The following is a 19,112-nucleotide window of genomic DNA, read 5'->3' on the forward strand; positions in this document are numbered from 1 at the left end:
TCAAATAACCCCTCTCCCCACTCTAGATTCCCGCAGGTGAAACTCTAGAATATGTAGATTTTCTTCTGTGCATATGTAAACTGCAAGTCATTCCTACCTGCAATGATCAGAGAAGTCAAGGACTGAGGGAGGAAAAGGAAGAGAAGGACGTGGATCGCAGCCTAAGGCAGAGGTTCACCACCACACCACCAGGCACACACAGGATAGAGTCTAGTATGTTGACCCGATCTTAAGGATATCTATCCTTTTCTACATGGAACCAAAGGTTTCCATTTCTTTAAGAAGAAGTGATCTTTTGACAACCTAGTCAAATAAAAATGTAAAAAGAGTTATTGCTACTCTGATAAGATCTAGCTTACAAGTTGGCTATTTAATATAAAGAGAAAAGATTTTCAGATTGTCTAGCAACACATGGTTTATGCAAATTTATCTTTCTGGCTTAAAAAAGTCTGTATTTTAATTAATTATTCTTAATCCTGTTTATGCTGTAAACCCAATGAAGTTCTAGGTCTCACTAGGTGACTCTTTGCTATCTGAGTTGATATCATAAAGTGTTTACATAGCAATAGTAGGTATTCAATAAATATTTCCTTTTGTGTTTTATTATTGTTATTAGTAACCTGCTGGAAAATTCATGTGGTGCTCACAACACATGCTTGCTGAAGAGGATAATTACCACACAGAAATGACAGGTGACAGCTAAATCAAGCAGGAGAAAGTACCTGTTCTGTTCTCATAGTGGATTGTCACAGAGAATCATTATGAGGAAGAATACTGGAAAGAATGTCCGAGAAATCATTCTTAAACATCTTAAGAATGCATCTAAGTGGATTAGATTACAAGTCTCAGTCCCTAACCCTTTCTCCACATCTGGCTAGCCTTGTGCTATGGCCAACAGTGGGACCCCGTGACAAAATCAGAAGGTAAAAATGTAAAATGAGAAAACAACAGAATTCTTTTTAAAAACTATTTTTAATGTATTTTTTGCATGTATTGGTGTTTGGCCTGCATCTATGTCTGTGTGAGAGTGTCCAATCCCCTTGAACTGACGTTATAGACAGTCGCAAGCTGTCAGGCAGGTGCTCTGGAAGAGCAGCCAGCACTGTTAACCATTGAGGTATCTCTCCCGCCCAATAGACTTCTTTGATGGAGGATCAGATGTGAGATGACCAGACCCTTCCATGCACCTACCACAAAGCAAACAACTTCCTACATGGCTCATTAAGACTATAGAGCTGTAGGAGAGAGAGAGAGAGAGAGAGAGAGAGAGAGAGAGAGAGAGAGAGAGAGAGAGAGAGAGAGAGAGAGAGAGAGAGAGTTTAAATCTTTTCTATTAAGCAAGGTTTGTGAATAGAAATTGATTTTGTATTTGTAAAAATGTAGTATGTGTAAAATGCTATACATAAGTCAAAGTATAACTCTTAGAGTTAAACGTGACCTCATAAAGATACATGGCAAATGCGCGTGAAAGGCTTATTAATTCATTAATGAAAAGTAAGGAAGACAGAGTTCAGAGGGCACTTTGAGAAACGGGATTTGTACAGGCACTTAAGGAGAACTAATGAGGATGACACTGTTGGTCAGATTATGAGAGATTAATGTTCACAGGGCAACGAGAGCCGTGGCCCTGGGAGTTGTCTCTGCTGCTGGACAGAAATTATTTGCATCTCTGCCTGCCACGTGTGATCTACTCACTCACATGGAATCTCACTGAATTTGAGCCCTAAACTCATCACAAGTAGCAAAGCCAGTGAAGATGAAGTCTCAGTATCATTAATTAATTGTCCTCAGGTCACCTTGGCAGATGTTGTCTGTGTATGACACTGGAAGGACTTAGACATTCCATAGTCTAAGCTTTGGGTAATCTTTCTTAACAACATTCTCTGCAGATTGTCATAGTGTGAGGTGGCATACACCTGTAACCACAGCACTTGAGAGGTGGAGGCAGAAAGACCAGGAGTTCAAGGCCAGCCTGAGCTAGATAGCAAATTCAAGGCTACCTAAGACTATATTTGTGTAACAGAAGGCTGCCAAGATGGCGCAGGGGTTGAGGAGCACAGCTCAGATCCTAGCACCTACATACATAAAGAACTGAGTGTCTCTGCAAATACACAGGTGCCTATAACACACACCCTAACGAGGATAGAAAAAGAAAGGATGGTGAAGCCTGGAGTATTTCTGACGACTGTGGTTTCCAGTCTAGCCAAGAGCATGCTCAGGATTCCAAGAATAAGAATATAAGAATGTAGATTCCAGAAATAAGAAGGTAGAAATAAAGAAATATAAAGTTGTAAGCCTAGGAGAATGAGAGCAGGCTGTCAGCAGCTTTCTTGGCTGCTTAAGGATTAACTATTAACAGTGGGTGGCTCTGCTTTACAACTGGCTCTCTGTTTACAAGGCTGAAGCATCCCTCTGCAAACTGAGGGTCAGCTCTGCACACTGAGAGTTAGCCCTAAAATAACCCCCTGCCCTCATGACTAGCAATTGATATGAGCAGAGTTAACTTTTAAATGACGAGATTACGTGACTTGTGACTTTTTGGTTTTATATTGTCCCGTAAATACCTGCTAAGTGAAATGGAAAAAAAATGGTTGGGTCTACTGATGCTCCTAAGTGTGATAGATTACCGGCTAGTGGTGCATATACAGTGCAACCTGTCCTGCTCGGCTTCTACTACTGATGATGCTAGCAAGAGGAGAAATGATGGAGGCGGCAGTCAGAACCTTATGTTATTTATTCTTGGAATGCTATGTCAGAGGCGCCAATCATTAATGGAACTAGTCAGTTCCCAAAGCTACCGATTATCATTGGCATTACTATGAAGATTATAACGAATCCGTGGGCTGTTACAATCACATTATAGATTTGATTGTCACCTAGTAGGGCTCCAGGTTGTCCTATTTCTGCTCGAATTAGAATGCTAAGGGCTGTTCCTACTATACCTGCTCAAGCTCCAAATAAGAGGTAAAGGGTTCCAATGTCTTTGTGATTGGTGGTTAATAATCAATGGTTAACAAACATAGGTAAAATGGCTGAGTAAAGCATTACACTGTAAATCTAAGCACAGAGGATACAGCCTTTTTAAACCAGGTCTTCAGGTGATAATCACATCGAATCACAAATTCGAAGGTGTAGAGAATGACATCTACTAAGGCTTCTCCGTCCCCTTTCTGATTGACGCCAGTCAAGCTGTTAACTAAAAGTTCAGAGGTTTAATTCCTATCAATCTAGTTAAGAATTTAGCTTAATAAAAGCAGTTGATTTGCACTCATTAGATGTAAGATGGAGTCTTGCAGTCTTTATCAGCAGTTAAACTTTATGGGTTTGCTTAGGGCTTTGAAGGCTCTTGGACTAAGTATCCTAAACTTCTATCTATAGTAATAGTAGAGGGGATAGTGGGAGGATTATTGTGCTTATGATTATTAATGGAGATAGGATACTGTTAGTTTTTGTGTGTGTTTGGTGGATATATATTTTGGAATTATTGTTTGTAGGGAATGTGGTAAGTGAGGTCGAGTAAATTAGGCGAGCGTAGAAAAGTAGGTTAATTAAGGCAGCTACTGCTATTAATGTGGTGAGAATGAGGTTGTTATTGTTTAGGAGCTCTGTAGTGACAGCTCATTTGATAAGAATCCTGTGAGTGGGGGAGCCCTCCTGCTGATAGAAGGATTGGTCAGATATGGCTAGTGCTGTTGCTATTTTTTCCAAATAAGTGATTGATGTGAATGAGTGGAAGTGAAAGATTATGAGCATAGGAATAGTTAGAAGAATATAAATTAGAAGGACTAGGATTGTGGAATATGGGTTGTAAGGTAAGATGGAAATTATTCAGCCTGTGTGAGCAATGGACGAGTAGGCTATGATTTTTCGTGTTTGTGTTTGTGCAAGTACCAGAGAGAAACAATGGCTAATACAAACACTAGTTTAACTGGAAAAAAAAACTGTTAATGAAAATTGCAAAGAAGGACAATTTTTATCTAAGTTTTATCAGTTTTACCTTGAGATTATAAAAATACTTTTGTTATTGCCTAATGCTTGCTAAAAAAGGAGAAATTCGGAAGCTGTCCTTTGCCACAATTCATTGCTGTCTGTGACCTCAGCTAGCTGTGTTTTTTTTTTTTTAATTTTTAATTGTTTTTCCTGGAATAAAGTTTGCTTCTGGTTTAATAGACTTCGGTGGTCTGTCCCCATCTTTGTGCTACTCCCGTGGACCTGACACCTGCCTCAGAGGAACAGGTGGGGAATGAGATAAATCTCTCCTTCATCAAGAGAAGCTCTCAAGTTCTGAAAAAGACGAACCTGGGTCCAGGCCATGAAAAGCTACTCTGCTGAGTCTGACTGAGCCCCAGGTTACAGAGAATGCCATTTTTCTAAGACATTGCAAGCCAGTCATGGGGGATGGGCACTGTCTCCCTCTAAAAGTAACCGAGGACTCTAAAATGCCAACTGACTCAGGGAAGAGTCTCAAGCAGCTGCAGCAAAGCTGATCTTCCCTAGACAGGTTTTCCTTTTCTGTCCCGAGAGAAGCTGCGCAGCAACTGCAAGAGGAGCTCCAGCGGGGGTTGTGAGGTTTCCCAAGGGTTCATGACTCTGAGGTGACAGAGACACGCAAAAGTATTTTGCAAAGTGCCACAAAATGATTAATCAGGGCTTTCTAGAGAAATAGAGCACCTGTGAGGAGGGAGACACAGATGAAGAGTTGTTGGATTGTCCTATGTGATTAGAGACTGTAGAGAGCAACAATGCAGAACATCACCTAACTCCTCATTCTGAGATGCGAGGATCTCAGAATGTGATGTGGCCTTAGGGCAATGCTGAAACCCTGCAGCTCCTGGAAGAGCTCCCATGAATCGGACTCAAAAGGCTGAAAGAGACTCTGGTGTCAATGGACAAAGGGACTTTCTGTTCTGCCTCCAGCCTATTGGATAGTGAGGCCGACATCCAGTTACAGCCCACACATCAAATATCTCTGGAAACACCCTCACGCACCAAGTGTGCTTGGCTAATTTCTTAGATGTCTCTTGGTCCAGTTAAGACTATCTATCAGCTAAAGTGAGGACAATAAGGACCTGGATGAGAAACCCAGCCTCCACACAGTGGTATCTAGTGCTAGATAAAGAGAATTGTAATGCACCCAAATCTTATTTGTGGATAAAGGAAAACAGCTTTGCTCCAGATGAAGAGCTTACATTCTGATTTATAGAGGTAAACTAGACTCAATAGTAAAGGCTTTTGAAACGACTGTGCCCCATACCAAATTTGTGTTCTTTATATTTCCATGATTTAATATCATTGATTACTAATTAAATAGCCAAGGCAATAATGCTATGTAACATTATATCTCAGACATCTAAAATACAGATGGTCTAATTGTATGCATGCTTAGAGTCAATAGGAATGAACTTCATCAATCTTTGGTTTACCTCAGTTATTTAATCTACTCTTGGAGCAACGGGGCCATCCAAGATAGATATAAACATTTATATCCAGCAGTACTTTTATCTGTGCTTCATCTTGTACTCAGGACATAGCAAGTGCCAATTACTACTTGACAACCGGTTCTGGTAAGCACTGAATGATGTTCTGCAGTGGGGGAGCTGCTCGAAAGCCATGGTGCAACAAACATGGCTGGAAGAAAAGGACTCCTGCTTTGACCCAAAGGGAGGCATGTCACCTCCTCTGCCCATGTGAATGTGTCTAGCAAGTACGTGTGACTCATACCAGAAAGCCTTATCCGTGCTGTACTAACTGCTAATACTTAACTGTTCAAAACCTTTATAGAGCTCATTTCTCACTGAGGTTCAATCCTTAATAACCAATCCTTTGCTGTTCTTCAGTAAGTAGCAAAGTTCTCTCTCTTTCTAGAGAGTTCAGGGACACCCCTGTAATGTTCTGGCACCTTCATGGTGGAGTGACTAGAAGCTTACAAAATTAAAGTCCTTGAAGAAGCAATGCTTACTGCAGATCTAGGCCATATCAAGGACCTGAATTTTCATCATAAAACAATCAGCTGGCTGATCAAATGGTGTGCCAAAGAAACTCCTGAGCATTCCGGTGTCAGCCCACCACCAACCAGCACTTAGCTGGGCTTCAGCAACATCCCTGCCTTCGTGCTGTCCATCCGCACAAATACATTCCACACAAGGGTTGTTTAAGACTGCAAACCAGAAAGGGCAGTGAGTTGTACATTCTTCAAAGACCATCTGCCGTTGCTGCCTCTGCCCAAATTAAACATTTGATGAAGCTCTGCACGGCAGCTGGGTCACAACCCTGGGGACTGGGAAGAACACACTGTGCTGTGTTATCCCTCTTATCCCCAAAACAGTCTGGAGGGATGGGGAAGCAGGGTCTTCCTAGGAGCATATCAACATGGAGTCCACACCAATAGAGAGAAACATATTAGCATGTATTACTCCTTGATTCTCATAGCAACCCCATCTCCTGGGCCTGAGACACCAGTCTAAAGAAACACTTCCCACAGTGGCCTGGTGAGGGTGCTGTTCTATTTTTCTGTTTCTAATATATTAGAGACATATTTATTTTGTAAAATAGCATTAAACTATTTTAATTACATTTTTATGATTCCCATACAAAATATAAGCCCAAGTTTCTATTACTATGTTCAACAAAGCTATGCTTTTTTTTCTTCAGAATTTCTGAATTTGCTATTTGTTTAAAAATATTACACAAAGGACTAGCGCTGGTCAAAGAACAGTGTTTTCAATAGCTCAGGTCTAAAAGAATGCTTGCAGTCCCCTGGACAAGCTCCTTTTCTTTCTTTCTTGGTAGCCTGCTTGAGAACATGCGTTGCACATGGAAGCGTACTGTGCCTAGGTTTTGTGCATCCGGCTTGCAGTAGTGTCTCACTGATAACACATAGAATATCTATGGAAAATATACACAATACACAGGGAGAACGTACTGATCTGAATTCCACCCCTGAGATCCACATGTTATTCCAACCCCAAATATGTGAAATAGTACACACTTGCCCACACTCACACATATGCATACCACACACACAAAACAAATGAAAAAGAAAAGGTTACAAAACATGCAAAAATATTAAGTACAAAAATTATATATATGTAAACACAATGGAGTTTTATTTGGCTATAAAGAATTAAATTATGTCATTTGCAAAACAAATGGTTGAAACTGGAGTTGATTATGCTAAGTGAAGTGAGCCAGACTTAAAAAGACAAAGTAGGAAACAACCTACCTCAAGACCCAGCAATACCACTTCTGGGTATATACCCAAAGGATGCTCCATTATACCACAAGAACCTGTGCTCAACTATGTGCATAGCATCATTATTCTTCATAGCCAGAACCCAGAAACAGTCTAACTGTCCCTGTACGAAAGAACAGATAAGGAAAATGTGGTACAGTCACACAATGGAGTACTACACAGCAGAAAAAAAATGACATCTTGAAATTTGCAGACAAATTTGCAGAAAACATCATATTGAGTGAGGTAATTCAGACCCAGAAAGACAAATATAAAATGTACTCACTCATAAGTGGCTTTTAGACAAAGCAAAGAAAAACCAGCCTACAATTCACAATCTCTGAGAACCTAGACAACAAAGATGACCCTAATAGATCTAATCTACATGGGAAGTAGAAAAAGACAAGATATCCTGAGTAAACAGGGAGCATGGGGACCATGGGAGAGGATAGAAGAAGACAGGGGAGGGAGGGAGGGGAGCAAAGAAAAATATATAGCTCAATAAAAACAATTTTAAAAAGAATACACACACGAAAAAAAGCCAATATTCTATTTTTTCTCTCATATGCAGAAGTAGGTTTAAATATAAAAATATACAGTTAAATCCATGACATGAAAACACAAAAAAGCTATAATGGGAGATAAATGGGTATACTGTAAGGGGAAAATAAGAGATAATTAAGAAGTGATTAAAAACAAAACATTGCTTATGGTCTCACATGGAGTCAAGGTTAAACTGTATGTATATAAACTAAAGTCACATGTACAGATACAATATGCAAGCAGAATAGGGCTATCTATGTGGAGGAGAGGCCCAACTACCTATAAGGAAGGAGGAGTGGGGGACAGTGGGGGTAACAGCAAGTTATAATGGGTGATATATATATATATGTGTGTGTGTGTGTGTGTGTGTGTGTGTGTGTGTGTTACACTAAGATCCATTATTTTGTGTGCTAGTAAAAATATATTTAATTTATATATCACTGCACCACTGACCGCAATAGTAAGTATAGACTTGCTTAGGTCCAAGGCAGCTCTCAGAACAGAGCCTCCTCTTTCCCAGACAACACTGTTATTCTCCAGCACAGTCATTTCCAACTTCAGGCCATGAAGACTGCAATGTTGTGTTCCCAGCCACGGCAGATATTAAGCAAGGCTGTTCTGAGCAGGTGGAAGAGCCAGGGCACACCTCCTAGTCCAGTGGTTAATTTTAACCCATAATCAACCATTCCCAATTCACCAAAGATGCTCTTTCCTTCTTCTTGGGATATCTTAAGTTTCCAAATTCTGGAAATGTGGATATCTTACCTACTGGCCCATCCCAAAGCACCTCCCATACACGGAGACCCTGCCTGCCTCTGCTGTGCCCATCTTCCAGTTCCTCATAGCCAAATGTTTTAGTCTATACAGAAACTGTACTAGTTTTCCAGGAGCCTCCCATGGCCAGGTGGGGAGCCCACCACACACCCTCAGATCTGTTTACTTGAAATGAGAACTTGGGATTTGTAAATTTATTTTGATCTGATTTGTTTTTGTAAATAAAAAATTAAGCTTAGATGATATGACCCAGTATAATTTGTTCTTTCCTGCTCCTCACGTGCAACCTAAGGTCCTATTTCTCCAAGGAGAAGTTCTTTCATTACTACATCGTCCCAGCCACACTGCTCCCTTCTTCACTGCTTGTAAAAACACTTCTGGGAAATTAAAACAAGATATGCTATTTTCCAGGGAAACCGAGCTTAGGCAGACAGCACTGTTGTAAGTGTGATTGGAAACCCAAAAGCTAGTACAATGATTAGCAGACATTGTGCAAATGGTTAATTATGATGATGGAGATGATGTCTAAACCCACCTACTCATCAGGAAAACAGAAAGAAAGGAAAGCCATCAGTTCAGAGACTGCAGACCTAGCCCAGGGAATCATGCTGTCTGATATAGCTTTTAGGGAACTTCAAACCCCCCTTCATCTGTCCAATTTCGGCCTGGGAAGACAGGCCCACCTATTTTTCACATTTGATTTGGATTGGGACCTGAGGCTGAGATCTGCGATCGTTACCCCTTCTGCTCAGCACCCTCCCCTGCGCCTCCCTAACTCTGTTATTTCTCCTATTAATATCTCATCAACATCGGGCAGGTGCTTCCGGGAGGTTCTTCATTAACAAGTTGTCAGTAGGACGGAGTCAGATTCCCAGGGCTAAAGGAAATCTGCAGGCAGAGGCAGACAAGCACTCTGAGAAATGATCTCACTTTCTCTGGCGTCTGTGTTTTCTCGGCAAACTCAGGTTTGGACTTACCTATCTCAGTCCCAAAAACTTCCCTAGAACTTCCTCCTGCTTCAGCCAGGACTCATTCTCATATTAAATCTATTTTTATGCGCCATAGAATACCTGAATCAGCAGTTTTTAAATACTCAATATATCTTTAAATGCCAACAGACAACAAGTAGAGCAGGTGTTTAATTGTGGTTTAAAGATCTGCATTGTTCACATTTTACAATCACAATTAAAATTAAGCAATAACACCAAAGGAGTTCCGGTACGCAGCAATAATACTTCCCCGTATACTGAAATTGATAAGGACCCAGATATAATGGTGCCCATTGTAGTAACCCTGTGGTGACTGATTGCTATTCTGCTGTTAGCAAACAACCAAGAAATACTTTATTTTTTCAGAATTATCAATTTGTTTCCAGGGTATGTGAACAATGGAAACCTTAAGGGAGAATGCAATAGTTAGTGAGGTATTAAAACAGTTATATAACTAATAAAAACGCTAAATCAACTTAGATATGCAGCAGTGTGTCATTTCCATTTTAATAAAAAAGTACATTATTCTCTTCCCGAAATTACAAAATTTTATTTTTTTTTACTCTGTGCCAACATATTTGGAAAGTGAAAAAGTCATAAATCTATGGTTTCTGGAATTGTCGTTTATGTGATTCTCTAGTCTTTAAAAAAGATAGAATAAAAACAGGCATTTTCATAAAACGATCGATTTGAAAAATTATTTGCATTCTCTGTTTGCAATTTTTTTTCTTTGGGAGGTTGGAGGAGGAGCACAGGGACTTATAAATAAAACACATTTGATTTTCATAGCATCCTTGAATGCTGTGTGTGGAGGCCTCTGAATGCCTGCTCAGAAATGCTGTGCACAGGGCTGCTTCCCTGAGGAAACCACTCCAGCCTCCACTGTGCAGGCTACAGGATAACAAAAGCCCAGGCAGAGGGTCAGACTCCTGCTCAATTAAGTCCAGGCCTTGGCCAGGTGGGAGACAGTCTGGATACAGCACCAGAGGGCAGTGACAGCTCTCACATTTATAGACCTGCCTTGTAACTCATGGCTGCAGATCTAGGCAGAAATGATCACATCTTACACCAGGCAGTTTAGAAGCACTCAATTCTACCACACACAACACGGCATATCAACCAGGGCCAGGGATGGCTTCCAGCACCCTTGATAATTCTCGCAGGTTTATTGCCTGGGTTGTGAGCGAAGGCCTTCCCAAAGGTAGAAATTCGTCTCTGGAAGGGCCCGGGTGCAGCATTTTGGAAATGCAAGATCATTTCATAAAACCTAAATAAAGGTGAGAGGAAGGTCAGAACCACAGAGGACCTGTGAATTCATCCATGGAACTGAGTCTCGTTCTAACAGCCAAGAGCTGAGAGCTGATGTGTGCTCCACAGATGTGTTCTAGGCCAGCTGAAATCAAATCTCTGGGAACAAGGCATGAGCCCCCTACATACTTCTGATTCTCTATCTATCTATCTATCTATCTATCTATCTATCTATCTATCTATCATTTATCCATCTATCTATCATCTATCATTTATCTATCATCTATCATCTATCCATCTCTCTATCATCTATCATCTATCCATCTCTCTATCATCTATCATCTATCTATCATCTATCATTTATCATCTATCTATCCATCTATCTATCATCTATTATCTATCTCTCTATCATCTATCCATCTATCATCTATCTATCTATCATCTATCTATCTATCTATCTATCTATCTATCTATCTTCTATCATCTATCTATCATCCATCTCTCTATCTGTCTATCTATCATCTATCTATCTATCATTTATCCATCTGTCTATGATCTATCATCTATCTTTCTGTGAGTAAGTGACACATGTCTGAGAGCACGTACATTACGGAATACGCACAGGTCAGAGGACAACTTTGTGGAGTCAGTTCTTTCCTTCCACCTTGACATAGGTTCCAGGTATCAATTCAGGAGCCAGTCTTATGTGGCAGGTCCCTTTACCTGCTGAGTCATCTCATTTGGATTCCCCTAGGTGATTCTGACACCATCAATGCACATCACCAAGGAATTTGAGTGAGTCCCACTGTATGAAAATTAGTGCACATTTTATAATTTTATTCAATGAAACATTTTTTGTCTTATTAGTGATATAATTCTCCACCTTGTTCCCAAATATTCAAGTGAAATTATAAGAAATGAGACCGTCAGCCATGTTTATCCTCTGTTTGGAGGGCTGTGTAAATTCTAGAGAGACAAGGATCTAACTCAACATAAAGTTAGAAACTGATGCCCAAGGAAGTAAAGTCCCTTCACCTTCTGCCTGGGCACTACCACCCACTCCTCTGCAGCATACATGAAGGAAAACTTTATGACAGAGAACTCTTGATACTTTTTTTAAAAAAAACATTAGGATATATGAAATGGCTCAGTGTCATAGGAGGGCACGGTAAAGTTGACAGCCCCTGGCCTGTCGCATATTTGAAATCATGGCTTCATTAAGCAAATGTTGTTGAACGTGATGTAGGCAAGTGATGTGGGAGTCCCCTCTGTATGTTGCTTGTATTGGTTAATGAATATAGAAACTGCCTTCACCTGATAGGGCAGAACTTAGGTAGGCAGAGAAGACAGAACTGAATTCTGGGAGGAAGAAAAAGAATCAGAGGAGATGCCATGGATCCACCAGAGACAGACACTGGGAATTTTACCTGGTAAGCCACTGCCACATGACGATACAGAGATTAATAGAAATGGGTTAGATTAAGATGTAAGAATTAGCCAATAAGAAGCTAGAGCTAATGGGCCAAGCAGTGATTTAATTAATACAGTTTCTGTGTGGTTATTTTGGGGCTAAGCTAGCCGGGTGGCGGGGACAAAAAAGCGGGCCCTCCTCTAACAAGCCACTGACTTAGCTACCTCGAATAGATGCAAGCCTGAGCTGTGACCTCTGTCTTCTTGGGTCATCAGGCTGATGAGGGTGAACAGCATGAATCAAAAAGCACAGCAATCAAGCCCCATGGTGACCACCCAGAAGGACTATGGGCTATGAAAGCGACAATGGGAGATGACCATAAATTCAGGAAAGGGACATCTGCACCAAGAGTGTGAGGAATAAATAGAAGTTTAACAAAAAGAGGAAGGAGCATCCTGCACAGAGAGAAGCGCAGTGCAGTCCCAGAGTACAGGCAAATACTCTGGGGGACTGGAGAGAGGATGGAGTGAGAAAGGAAATGGAATGAGAACAGGCAGTTAGTAAATAGCATCTTACTCACCATCTTACAGAGAGCTTGTTTGATTCCCACTGTACAGATGAAAAATCAAGGCCCGGAGTTTAGATATCATGCCTAGCATTTTTGGAAACTAAGTGGAAGTCAGGCCAACTGGCTGCCCTGGGTTTTCCTTTTCCCATACCACCCCAGGGGTCCTGCTTGTAAACACAAAGAAGCTCTCAGCATGATCTCTGTGAGTCTTCAGGTGAGTTCCATGTTCCTTGTGCATCACATCAATGGGGATCAAGCTTAAGGCCATGAACTACAGTCTGCAGCAATGACTGGAGCAGGGGAACTTACTCAACAAACTGGGCTATGAATAAACAAATGTGAAGGAGCTGCCCAATGATAGAGGAACTATGGGAACAGCCTGCAGCTGGCACAATTCTTACCCAGCAGAGTCTCTTCAGATTCTTACTGTTTCCTTTGTATTGCGTCACAAGAAAAGATAAAACAGTATAAAGAATGAGGATCTTTTATAGTTCCAAATAACACAGGTTCCAGGGCTGGTATGGTGGTTCAGTTGGTAGAGCACTTGCCCAACACACAAAGCCTTGGGTTCCATCCCCAGCATCAATAGACAAGCAGAGTGGCACGTGGCAGCAATCCCAGTACTTGAGAAGCAGAGACCAGAGGCTTAGACATTCAGGGTCATAAGTTCAAGGCCATCCTGAACTACAAAAGACACTGCCTCAAAAAACAAAATCATAGGGGGCTGGAGAGATGGCTCAGTTGTTAAGAATGGTGGTGGCTCTTCAAGAGAACATGGGTTCAGTCCCAATTACCCACATGGCAGCTCACCACCATCTGCAATTTCAGTTACAAGGGATACAAAATGTCTTCTTCTACCACCAAGGACATGAGGCAAGCATGCAAGTCATAGAGATACATGTAGAAAACATTCATAAATAATAAGCAAATAAACATATACTTTAAAAAACTGAATTGAAAATAACATAAATTCTGACGAGGGAAGTGATCAACCAGTCATCCCTGATTCAGTCAGTTTGTCCTCCGTGACCTCTATCACTGCCCACCTGGTCCTCTGTGACCTCTATCACTCCATCACACACAGACAGGACAACCATCAGTAGAAGAGAAGGTTCTAGTTTTCTTTTGTCAGAGCAAGCAAACATTTCCCTAGACATTTGTGTACTTCTCCCCAGGTCACAATGTAGAAGGGTCTCAGCACCACCCACCTCTGGGGAATGAGACAACCACACATGCAGTAGACTAATCAGAACTTTTGTTTCCCAAAATAAGCTCAGGATTCCTTGAACTGTGGGTACTGGGATAAAACTGGAGTTCTGTCAGTAAGGGCTTGGAGGAGCTTTTTCTGAGGTGAATGTGTCTACAGTACTTGCTCAGAAGTCTCTCCATCTAGATACCATCAATGCACTGGATACCATCAATGTGGTGTAGGTGAGGCAGTAGGTAGGAGCAGGTGAGGCAGGAGCAGGTGAGGCAGTAGGCAGGATCAGGTGAGGCAGTAGGCAGGAGCAGGTGAGGCAGGAGCAGGTGAGGCAGTAGGCAGGAGCAGGTGAGGCAGTAGGCAGGAGCAGGTGAGGCAGGAGCAAGTGAGGCAGTAGGCAGGAGCAGGTGAAGCAGTAGACAGGAGCAGATAGGAGGGCAGTCCTGGATGTTGAGAGCAGGACCTCACTCTAGTGGCACCTGAGGAGAAGGTGTTGGACTTGCAGACGCACTCCTGGATCTCCAGTGCCTGCACAAACTGGTCCATACAGGAAGGTCAACAACTGGTCCAGGCCAGCCAGCCTAAAATCCAAAGATGGAATTTATATTACTCCAAGAACACATAATCTCCAACTGGGATTGCTATTCTGGGAGGCTATAGAACCTCAGGATGTGGGGCCTAGCCTTCAGATGTAGGTCACCAGGAGTGGGCCTAGGAGGTAAGATCTACTTCTAGTTATAGCCTGAGCTCTTTGCTTCTGTGTCACCTACCACTATGCCCCACTATTAATAATCAAACCAGCCCTCAAGCCTTTCCTTTCATAATGGACTAATGAGTGCAATGTGAGCCAAATAAAACCCTTCCTCCCTTAAACTGCTTGTGCCAGGTATTTTGTTCCATCAATAAAAAAATATTAATGTATTTCCCAATCAGTGGGAGGAAAATCATGATGTAATTAATCACAAGGCACATTTCTCTCTGTTCAATCCCAGGGTGGGCTTCAGGGGTCTGAGAAGAAGGCTGTATTGGAAGCATATCTGTCCTTCTCAGAGAAGCTCATACAGCAAGCATGCAGGTAGCGCCTGGTGCCTTGGTAGCAGGTGCCACTGATGCATCTAGTGAGAGCCACAAACCTCGTTTAGGCTTAAAGAGTCCTGTTCTGGAGATGGGAAGAAACAGATCAGCTAAATCTGGTGTCTTTAAAATTGGGAGCAAAAATGTTGGGACTCAGAACAAAATAGTTTGTACTGGTTGCAGCACAAAACTGGATGTTTTTACTCTGGAGAATGAATATTGCAAGAGGATAGGAGAGACAGGGAAGGTATCAGCTCCCTCAGGTATGGCCCCAACTGGTACCTTCTTTTGAAAAGATTTTATTGGGCAGTAAAACAGCTACCCAGTCAGTAACTAGGACAAGTGTAGTCAGACATTAGACCCAAAAAGGATGGAGGGGTCATTTTGTTAAGGGATTGCAGTGCCCTAGCCAAGATTGTTTCTCTGACTTGTGTGCTGTGCACATCCCCTGAACCTCATTTCTAGGGTAGCTCCTTTTGGGACACTCAAGTACTCTGTACAGAGAAGCCTTCGTGGCTAAAGCAGCCTAACTTTGTGCTCTTGTGGTGGTATCAGAGTTCAGACCTATTTAAAGGACTTCACCCCTTCTTCTCCTCACCCTTGTTCTGAATGCCAATTCTAACTACATATAAGTTCATTAAGTTATATAGACTTTTGTTCTGGTTTATTTTGGAGTGTGATGTTTTTATTTATTTATAGGATTGTATATAATAAACTATATATGTATAATATATGTAGATATATTTTTAAAGACAATATCACACATACTTGCCCACATGCCAGTCCAATAAAGACAACTGAGACTCTCATTCCCACTGACTCTTTATTGTGTTAAGTTGACAATTAAAATTGACCACCACACATGGGAAAAGTCACCACCCCTATGTTAGGGGCTGGAAAACTGTACATTCACATTGGTGTGGAGCAGCCTGAGACCCACCCAGTCTCTTCACTACCAGAGCCTGTTTTCCCCTCTGCCAGAGACCAAGTGCTATAGGAGAGGGACAGCAACCATCCTATGTCTACTGTCTCCTGATCCCATGTACAGATCTAAGTGCATCATCATGGGCATCATCATGGACCTAAGCCAGTAAACACACTCATCTAGTTGGTCGGTCATTTTTTGTTTGTTTTGTTTTTTACTCTTTTCTCTTTTGGGGAGTCCACCACCCAGTTCCCAAATAAGTACACACAGAAGTTTATTCTTACTTATGAGTGCCTGGCCTTGGCCTGACTAATTTCTAGACAGCTTTCCTTTACTTAAATTATCCCATATATCTTTTGCCTCTGGGCTTTTACCTTTCTCTTACTTCTGTGTATCTTTCTTTCATTCTCTTTCCGTGATTGGCTATATGGCTGGGTGACTGGTCCCTCGCATCCTCGTCTCCTACTTCTTGCTCCTTGATCCTCTTGCTCCCTCTGTTTATTCTCTCTACCTACCAGCCCCACCTATCCTTGGTCTTGCCCAGCTATTGGCTATTCAGAGACCAATCAGGTGTTTTAGACAGGCAAAGTAACACAGCTCCACAGAGTTAAATAAACGCAACATAAAAGAATGCAGCACATCCTTGCATCATTAAACAAATGTTCCACAGCATAAACAAATCTGACACATCTTAAAATAATATTCCACAACATATTCATTCACACTTTAAACCTTTATTCTTTCCCTTCTCCTTCTCTTCATCCCCTCCCTTCCCTTTCTCTCACTGCTCTAGGACTTACCTGTTTGTGTAGAGCAGGAAAAAGCAGGTGTTCCTGTTGCAGATGGGCTCTCCACTTCTTAGCAAGTTACCAGAGGCAGGCAGGTAGTTCTGTGTAGATATGTGACCCAGCACAGGGTAGCAGAACCCGTTGAGGTGAGAAGGAATTCATATAGAGCCATACTGTGAGGGGGCTATCGGGTTCAGACAGGGAAGAATAAATATGTAAGAGAGTGTACAAGCACAAAAAGTCACAGCACAAGCAAGGTGATAAGAGTGTCTTATGAATGGCGTTCTGCAAGGCCCACCAAATCCACTAAACAGGCCTCACATGAGTTCACAGAGACTGAAGCAACTGTTATGGGGCCTGCAATGGCCTGTACAAAGTCCTCTTCATATATGCTATGGCTGTTAGCTTGCTATTTGGGATAGAGAGGACTCCTAACAGGGGAGCAACACTAATTCCAGAAAGCCTACAAACACATGGAAATTAAACAATGCTCTCCTGAATCATCAATGGGTCAAGGAAGAAATAAAGGAAGAAATTAAAGACTTCCTAAAATTCAACAGAAATGATCACACAACATACCCAAATTTATGGAATACAATGAAATCAGTGTTAAGAGGAAAGTTCATAGCACTCAATGCCTACATAAAGAAGCTGGAAAAATTCCATACTAGTGAATTAACAGAACATTTGAAAACTTTAGAACAAAAAGAAGCAAACTCACTCAAGAGAACTAGACAGCAGGAAATAATCAAATTGAGAGCTGAAATCAAGAAAATAGAAACAAAGAAAACAATACAAAGAATTAATGAGACAAATAGTTGGTTCTTAGAGAAAATCAACAAAATAGACAAACATTTATCCAAACTAACCAAAAAGCAGAGAGAGGATATCCAGATTAACAAAATCAGAAATGAAAAGGAGGACATAACAACAGACGTGGAGGAAATCCAGAGAATCATCAGGTCAGATTTCAAAAACCTGTACTCCAAAAATTGGAAAACTTAAAGGAAATGGACAACTTTATAGACAAACATCACTTACCAAAATTAAGTCAAGACCAGATAAGCAAATTAAACAGACCTATAATTGCTGAAGATATAGAAGCAGCCATCTAAAGTCTCTCAACCAAAAAAAGCTTAGGACCAGGTGGTTTCAGCTCAAAATTCTACAAGATTTTTAAAAAAGAACTAATACCAATACTCCTCAAATTGTTCCACACAATAAAAACAGGAGGAACATTGACAATCTCTTTTTATGAGGCTACAATTACCCTGATATCCAAACCACACAAAGACATTACTAAGAAAGAAAATTACAGGACGATCTCATGCATGAACATTGATTCAAAAATATTCAACAAAAGTACTAGCAAATTGTAACCAAGAACACATCAGAACTATCATCCACCATAATCAAGTTGGCTTCATCCCAGAGATGGTTCAATATATGAAAATCTGTCAATGCAATCCACCATATGAACGAACTGAAAAATAAAAACCCCATGATCATCTCATTAGATGCTGAAAAAACTTTCCACAAAATATAATATCCCTTCATGATAAAGGTCTTGGAGAGAGCAGGGATACAATGAACATACCTAAACACAATAAAGGCAATATACAGCAAGCCAATGGCCAACATTAAATCAAATAGAGAGAAAGTCACAAAAATCACACTGAAATCAGGAACAAGACAAGATTGTCCACTCTCTCCATATCTATTCAATATAGTTCTTGAGGTCCTAGCTAGAGCAATAAGACAACAAAAGGAGATCAAAGGGATACAAATCAGAAAACAAGTCAAACTCATAAACATTTTCAGAATTGTAGCAGGATACAAGATTAACAAAAAAAAAAAAAAAAAAAAAAAAACCAGTAGCCCTCCTGTACACAAATGATAAAGTGGGCTGAGAAAGAAATCAGAGAAACATCACCTCTCACAATAGCCACAAATAGCACAAAATATCTCGGAGTAATTCTAACTAAACAAGTGGAAGACTTGTATGACAAGAACTTTAAATTTTTGAAGAAAGAAATTGAAGAAGACCAGAAAGTGGAAAGATCTCCCATGCTCTTGGATAGGTAGAATTAACATAGTAAAATTGGCTATCTTACCAAAAGCAATCTACAGATTCAATACAATGCCCATCAAAATCCCAGCAAAATTCTTCACAGAACTCAAAAGAACAGTACTCAACTTCATATGGAAAAGCAAAAAAAAAAAAAAACCCAGGATGACCAAAACAATCCTGTACAATAAAAGAACTTCTGGAGGCATAATAATCCCTGACTTCAAACTCTACTACAGAGCTACAGTACTGAAAACAGCCAGGTATTGGTTTAGAAACAGACAGGAGGACC

The sequence above is a fragment of the Arvicola amphibius genome, chromosome 9, assembly GCF_903992535.2.
Source record: "Arvicola amphibius chromosome 9, mArvAmp1.2, whole genome shotgun sequence".
In the NCBI taxonomy this organism is placed as follows: Eukaryota; Metazoa; Chordata; class Mammalia; order Rodentia; family Cricetidae; genus Arvicola; species Arvicola amphibius.